This window comes from Hevea brasiliensis, chromosome 15, assembly GCF_030052815.1.
Source record: "Hevea brasiliensis isolate MT/VB/25A 57/8 chromosome 15, ASM3005281v1, whole genome shotgun sequence".
Lineage (NCBI taxonomy): Eukaryota > Viridiplantae > Streptophyta > Magnoliopsida > Malpighiales > Euphorbiaceae > Hevea > Hevea brasiliensis.
Window position 1 is genome coordinate 4,298,832 of NC_079507.1, and position 7,257 is coordinate 4,306,088.

General features: G+C 38.7%; 1 non-coding gene across 1 annotated transcript; it reads left to right on the top strand.

Annotated features, from left to right (window-relative positions):
• The first annotated feature begins 2,314 nt into the window (after positions 1–2,314).
• Positions 2,315–2,422, top strand: LOC131174383 (small nucleolar RNA R71). The gene has a single exon (XR_009144631.1). It is a non-coding gene; the product is annotated as a small nucleolar RNA R71 (small nucleolar RNA).
• Positions 2,423–7,257: the final 4,835 nt, after the last annotated feature.

Consider the following 7,257-nt stretch of genomic DNA (forward strand, 5'->3'; position numbering starts at 1 on the left):
TTCGTTATTTTCATTTTTGACCATTGCCATTCCACCTTTTTTAGGGACAACATGTACTGGACTCACCCAAGTACTGTCTGAGATAGGATATATGATCCCTGCATCAAGCAACTTCAAAATTTCTTTTTTAACAACTTCTTTCATATTTAGGTTCAACATCCTTTGATGTTCAATAGATGGCTTATAATTTTCTTTCAAAATAATTCTGTGCATGCAAAAGTGTAGACTTATTCCCTTAATGTCATCTATGGTGTATCCTAAAACTTTCCTAAATTGTCTCAACACTCGTAACAACTTATCAACCTCTAAAGTGCTCAAGTTTTCATTTACAATTACTGGATAAGTGTTATTGGGGCCAAGAAATTCATACCTGAGCTGAGAAGGAAGTTGCTTAAGTTCTACCTTAGGTGCATCTTCTTCCTTGAATGATGGTTGATTAGATTCGACTTTTTCCTTTTGTGTGAGTTGAAAAACTGGAGCAGAAATAAATGGTGAACTACCCTCTAAATGTTAAGCATATGCAGCCACATGAGGGTTATCATTGTCTATGCTTCCTCCATGAACCAAGCAATTTTCAAGTGGATCTTTCGGATATCTCTTTCTGAAGTGTTCTTCAACCAGCTCATCCATGATATCAATTCTCAAACAAGTATCAGCTTCAGAATGATGTTTCTTCATAGTGTTATTAATATTGAAAACCAATTAATCTTCACCAACTCTAAGAGTCAATTTTTCTCCCTTAACATCAATTAATGCTCCTACTGTAGCTAGAAAGGGCCTTCACAAGATAATTGGAATATTAGAATCCTCTTCCATGTCCAAGATGACAAAGTCAACAGGTATATAGAACTTCCCAACCTTCAGAGGCACATTCTCCAAAATCCCTTCAGGATACTTAATTTATCTGTTAGCTAATTGAAGAGAAATGTGGGTTGGCTTAAGATCTTCCATATTGAGCTTCTCATAAATGGAGAGGGGCATAAGGCTAACACTAGCCCCTAAATCACATAAAGCTTTTGTAGAACATGATTCCCCAATGTGGCATGGAATTGAAAAACTCCCTGGATCCTTGAGCTTTGGAGGAAGTTTCCTTTAGAGGATAGCACTGCATTCTTCTGTCAAAGCTACAGTTTCATGGTCTTCAAGTTTCCTCTTGTTTGAGAGAATTTCTTTTAAAAATTTTGCATACAAGGGCATTTGTGAAAGAGCATCAATAAAAGACACATTTATGTATAGCTTCTTCAAAACCTCTAAGAACTTTCCAAATTGCTTATCAAGCTTGGCTTTCTGAAATCTTTGTGGAAAGGGAAGTTGTGGTTTGTAAGGCTCTGGAGATATATACTTCTCTTCCTTCTCTTCAATTTTCTCTTTACCTTTTTCTGCACTTTCTTTCTCACTTTCTTGTTTTTCACTCTCATCAATTTCTTTCTCATTTTCTCTCTTCTCATTATTTACAACCTTCCCACTTCTTAAAGTAATAGCTTGACACTGCTCTCTTGGTTTTTCCGGTTGACTTAGAAGTTTTCCAAAAGACTTGGTACCTGAGGAAGATGCTTGTTGTGCAATCTAATTTTCCAACATTCTATTATGTATTTGCATCTGTTCTAGCCTTGCTTTCATCTCTCTTATCTCTTCATCATGCTTAGTTTGGTTAGCAAGAATCTGTTGTAATAAAGCTTCTGTGGTGGAACCTTGTTCTTGCTGTTTTGGTGAAGGTGCATGATTCATGTTTCTCTGCTGAAAATTAGGCAATGGTTGCCTATTTTGCTGATATAGAATTCCTTGTAGCTGTTGTGGTTGAACATTTTGATTTGGGACTTGACTTTACTGATTTCCCCATGAAAAGTTGGGATGATTCCTCCAAGTTGGATTATAAGTTTGAGAGTAAGGATTCCCCATTTGTTTGTTTCCATAATTACTAACATATGCAGTTTGCTCTCCATAGTCTATTCCACAGTTGGTAGTTCCTTCTGCATAAGCAACTTGTTGTGAACGTCCAGATGATAATGATGAACTCACCAACATACTTAAATCTTCCATCTTCTTAGCCAAAACATTTGTAAGTGCATCAAACTTTGCATTAATCATGTTAAATGGATTAAGGTCATACATTCCAGCAGCTTGCCTCTTTTGAGTTGGAGTTGGTCCTCTTGGACTACTCCAAAGATGAGTATTCTTTGCAATTTTCTCCAATATCTCATAAGCTTCATCTTCATGCTTCATAATAAATTCTCCTCCTGTTTGAGCATCAATAATCCCTCTAATTGTAGGAGTAACATTGGTGTAAAAATTCTGGTTTATCATCCATTTTGGAATGGCATGATGTGGGCATTGTCTCTTTAATTCCTTCCATCTCATCCATGATTCATAGAGAGTTTCATCTTCTCTTGGTCTGAAAGCTGTCATTTGATTCCTTAATTCTTGAGTTTTTCTAGGTTGAAAATATTGTGCAAGAAATGCATCAATGAGTTGCTCCCAATTTGTAATGGAGTTGTAAGGTAAAGAATCAAGCCAATTCAATGATCTATCCTTCAAAGAGAATGGGAATAGCTTCAATCTTGCTGCATCATTAGATACTCCAGTTTGTTTTTGTATGTCACAGATCATAACAAACTTCTTAAGATGAGTATGAGGATTTTCTGAAGGATGACCTCTGAATTGAGAATTCTGAATCATTTGTAGTACTCTAAAATCCATCTTATAGCTATTTGCATCAATTCTTGGTCTTGCTATGCTCTCTCTCAAATCATCAAAACAAGGAAATGCATGATCCATCATACTTTCCCTAGGCACATTAGCATTTACAACCTCTTCACCTTGGGCTACATGTTCATTGTTTCGATCATTACCAGCATTACCACCACCAATTCTAATTCTTTCATCAGCTATGTCTGCTTTAATTTCAGTTTCTCTCAAGGCTTCTTTCCTTTTTTTTTGGTTTCTTTCTTATTGGCTTTACTAAATTTCTCAATTTCAGGATTAAACAATAAGGATGTGTCACTTGTGCTTCTAGCTCTTCTCATAAAAGATTAAGAGTACCTAAAAAGAACAAACAAACACAAAATGAAAAGATAACAAAGATAAAACTATAAACAACTAAAATAATCAAGAATTCAATCTTAAACTAACAACTCCCCGGCAACAGCACCAAAAACTTGATGTGGCCCAACCGCAAGTGCACGGGTCATACAAGTAATATAGAAAAGATATCGTTCCCACGAGGAGTTGTGTTAATGATCGAATTTTTTATATGAAAATTGACTAATTTGAACTATTTTTGAAATTAAAGCAATAAATTGATAGATATTGAAGTGTGAAATCCATATGTGCAAAATTAATAATCTATTCAACAATGTAATGATTTAACTAAATTTGCAACTAATTAAAATAACAAATTGAAATATGGCAAGATTTAAAATGACAAGTAATTAAATTCAATTAGAAATTAACAATGATAAAAAGGGCGATTCCGGAGTTCGGGAGTTCATATTCAAGCTATTTTGGGATTTTTAAATTGGTTATCCAATCTTATAGATCTTACGGGTTTTAAGGAGATTAATTCTTAAATCCTTTGAATACCCTTTCGAGTGGGACAAAAAGTGCCTTAATCAATCTAATTCTACTTTCTTGGAGTTAAAATTAATCAAGACCCATTAAGTTCCTTAATTAATCTATAAATCCTCTTAATCCTTAGTCTATTTCTAGATCTAAGTAAATTAAGTCCAATTTCTTGATTATCTATCACAAAGTTTTCTTCTTTCGGTGCTTCAACCATAGATTAAGAACAACACTTAATGGGATCCTACACTAAGCATGTCATTGAGCACACAAGAAATGAATAAAACTCATTAAAACCATAAAATATGGATTACCCAATCAAAATCCACAAAATATCTCAAATATTACATCCCAACTCTAGAATCTAATGAAAACTACTTACTATCCATAATATTTACAAGAAATTCTGAGTTAATATGGAAATAAATCTTTAATCTAAGCTAAGAACTAAGAAACTCAATATAAGAAAGGTAGGTAATATGCAAGAAAGGAAAGAAAACTCCAAATCTGGTCTAAAAATGGAGAGGTGACGTTTTTGCTCCCTCTTTTTGACTCTTCCCCTACTGCTGCTCCCTTTTATGTCTCTTCCTCCCTTTCTAAAATGAGATAAGGGCCTATTTATATCTTTTTCTTACAAGTAGCCCAAAAATGGTGTGTTTGAGGTTTGTTTTCATGTGGGAATCTTCTGCCAGCTCATTATGAAGACTCTATAAAACTGCATAAGTGGACTGCATAAGTTATGCAGTCCCTTATACAGTTTTTGGCAAGTTTCTGGGCTCTCTGTGTGAAGCTACATGAGCAGGGCATGAATCTGCATAAGTTATGCAGTAACTTATGCAGATTTCGACAGGTTTGGAAAATTGCTTCTTCTCCCTGTGTAGAATTGCACAACTTATGCGGTAAGTTATGCGCAATTTGGCAAATGCTTGCTATAGTAATCACTCCTCATTGGCAAAATTTCTTTTTTAATCCCTCAAAAACACCATTTTTCCTATAAAATAAAGTAAAATTACAAATTAATCCAAAAATTGACAATCATGAAAAACTATCTAAATAACTAATAAAATTGACTAAAAGTGACTAACAATCAAGTAAAATGGCCATGAAATTAAACCTAAATGACTATGCAAAATGCATGTATCAGTTATACAGTAGACGGGTAAGGGGTGTCACATTTAGTGGTATCAGAGCAGAGGTTTAGGCAGTCTTAGACCTAGATAGTTAGGAATAGATAGAGTGCATCGCATGCATGGGCCTTTAAATAGAGTCGAGGTGACGCTAATGCAGATCTGTTCTTTATCTGTTTTATATGATCGATGGCATATGATCCTTCGGAGCATGGACCTCCAGGACCGATAGAGGAGGAGGTAGAGAGTCACGCACCCGCACCTGCTCCTAGTCGGGGTTGCAGTAGTAGTAGAGCAGAGTCATCTCAAGGTGCTATGGATAGGGCACCACAAGCCTTCTTGGAACAGATGACACAGCTAATCCATCAGGTCACTGGAGCCATTCCACAGCCACAGCCACAACCACCTCCACCTCCACAGCCACAGCCACCACCACCACAACCACCTGTACAGCTGCCACTGCCCCCACAGCCGTAACCTATACACAGATCCCCACTAGAGAGACTGCGGAAGTATGAGGCAGTTGACTTCAGGGGTAAGAGGGATGATGATCCAGCCGTAGCAGAGTATTGGCTGGAGAGGACAGAGAGGGTATTGCAGCAGTTGCACTGCACCCCAGAGCAGCAGTTGGAGTGTGCACTGTCACTGCTACAAGAGGATGCATATAGATGGTGGGTGACAGTATCGAGAGTGGTACAGCCTGCACAAATTACATGGGGGTTCTTTCTGGCTAAATTCAAAAAGAAATACATCAGCCATGTGTATTTGGTGGCCAGAAGGAGAGAATTCCTGGCACTGAGACAGAAGCAGCTTACAATGTCTGAATATGAGCAGGAATTCATGAGACTTAGTGGATATGCATTGGAATTGATGCCCACAAAAACTGATAAATGCAGAAGGTTTGAGGATGGACTGAATGACAACATTAGGCTAATAGTTACATCTCATCACTTCACAAACTTCTCCCAATTGATAGCATCAGCCCTTGATGTGGAGAGAGTCAAAGATGAGGAGCAGTCCAGGAGGGACAAGCAGCGTAAGAGGGGTTCTGGATTTAGTCAATCTAGTTTAACAACCACGAGTAGTAAGAGAACCAAGGAGTCTCAGGGTTAGACTCAGGGTCAGGGTAAGAGGCAAAAATCTCAATTTGCTCCAAGGAGAGGAGTAGGACAGTTTGGTGCATCCGTGGGTAGTTCACCTAGTGCAGCTACACGAGGATCAGCCCCACCACCCGCTTGTACACATTGTGGGAGGCCCCATAAAGGGGAGTGTAGATTGTTGACTGGTGGGTGTTTCAAATGTGGGTTGACAGATCACTTCCTGAAGGATTGCCCACAGAGGGGTGCTAGTGTTCCCACTGCTTCACTCCAGACAGAGAGACCTACCCTGGCAGCACAGAGGGGTAAAAGACCTGCGAGGCCTGATACAGCTGGTACATCATAGAGGCCTACTACAGAGATAGTTCAGAGGCAAGAGACTAGGGTAGCACCCTGTGTCTAAGCTATGAGAGCTCGAGATGAGCCAGAGCCAGCTGATGTCATTAGAGGTACATTTTCTCTTTATGATATGTTAGTATGTGCACTGATTGATCCTGGCTCCACACATTCATATGTGTGCATCGCCCCACCTGTTGGTAGAGGGATACAAGTAGAGGAGTTAGAGGAGGACATACAAGTTACAAACCCTTTAGGCCATAGTGTCATGGTGAAAAAGGTCTACAAGGGTTGTCCTCTGAAAATACAAGGGTATGAGTTTCCAGCTGACTTGATTGAACTGCCATTCCATGAGTTTGATGTGATATTGGGAATGGATTGCTTATCACGTCATCAGGCGATGGTAGATTGTCGGCTAAATAGGATTTCACTACAAATAGCAGAAGCGGATGAGATTTTAGTTGTGGGCGAAGGAACGGGTTGTCTTTCTACTATCATATCAGCCATAGCAGCCAGAAGAATAATAAGAAAAGGCTGTGAGGCTTTCTTAGCACATGTGGTTGACACCAGGAAAATTAGCCCAAGCTTACAGGAGATCCCCATAGTATGTGAATTTCCAGATGTGTTTTCAGAAGAGTTGTCGAGTTTGCTGCCAGATAGAGAAGTGGAGTTTGCTATAGAGGTTATGCTAGGTACTGCACCAATTTCTATTGCTCCATATAGAATGGCACCCACTGAACTGAGAGAGTTAAAAGTTCAATTATAGGAGCTACTAGACAAGGGTTTCATACGCCCTAGTGTGTCGCCCTGGGAAGCACCGGTTCTGTTTGTAAAGAAGAAAGACGGTACACTACAGCTTTGTATAGACTACAGACAGTTGAATAAGGTGACTGTAAAAAACAAATATCCTTTACCTCGGGTAAATGATCTAGGAGCTGGAGTATTCTCCAAGATAGACCTCAGATCAGGCTATCACCAGTTGAGAGTGAAGGAGACAGATATTCCTAAAACTGCTTTTAGGACCCGGTATGGACACTATGAGTTTCTAGTGATGCCATTTGGACTGACAAATGCACCAGCAGCTTTCATGGACCTAATGAACAGTATATTTCATCCTTACTTGGATCGGTTCGTCGTGG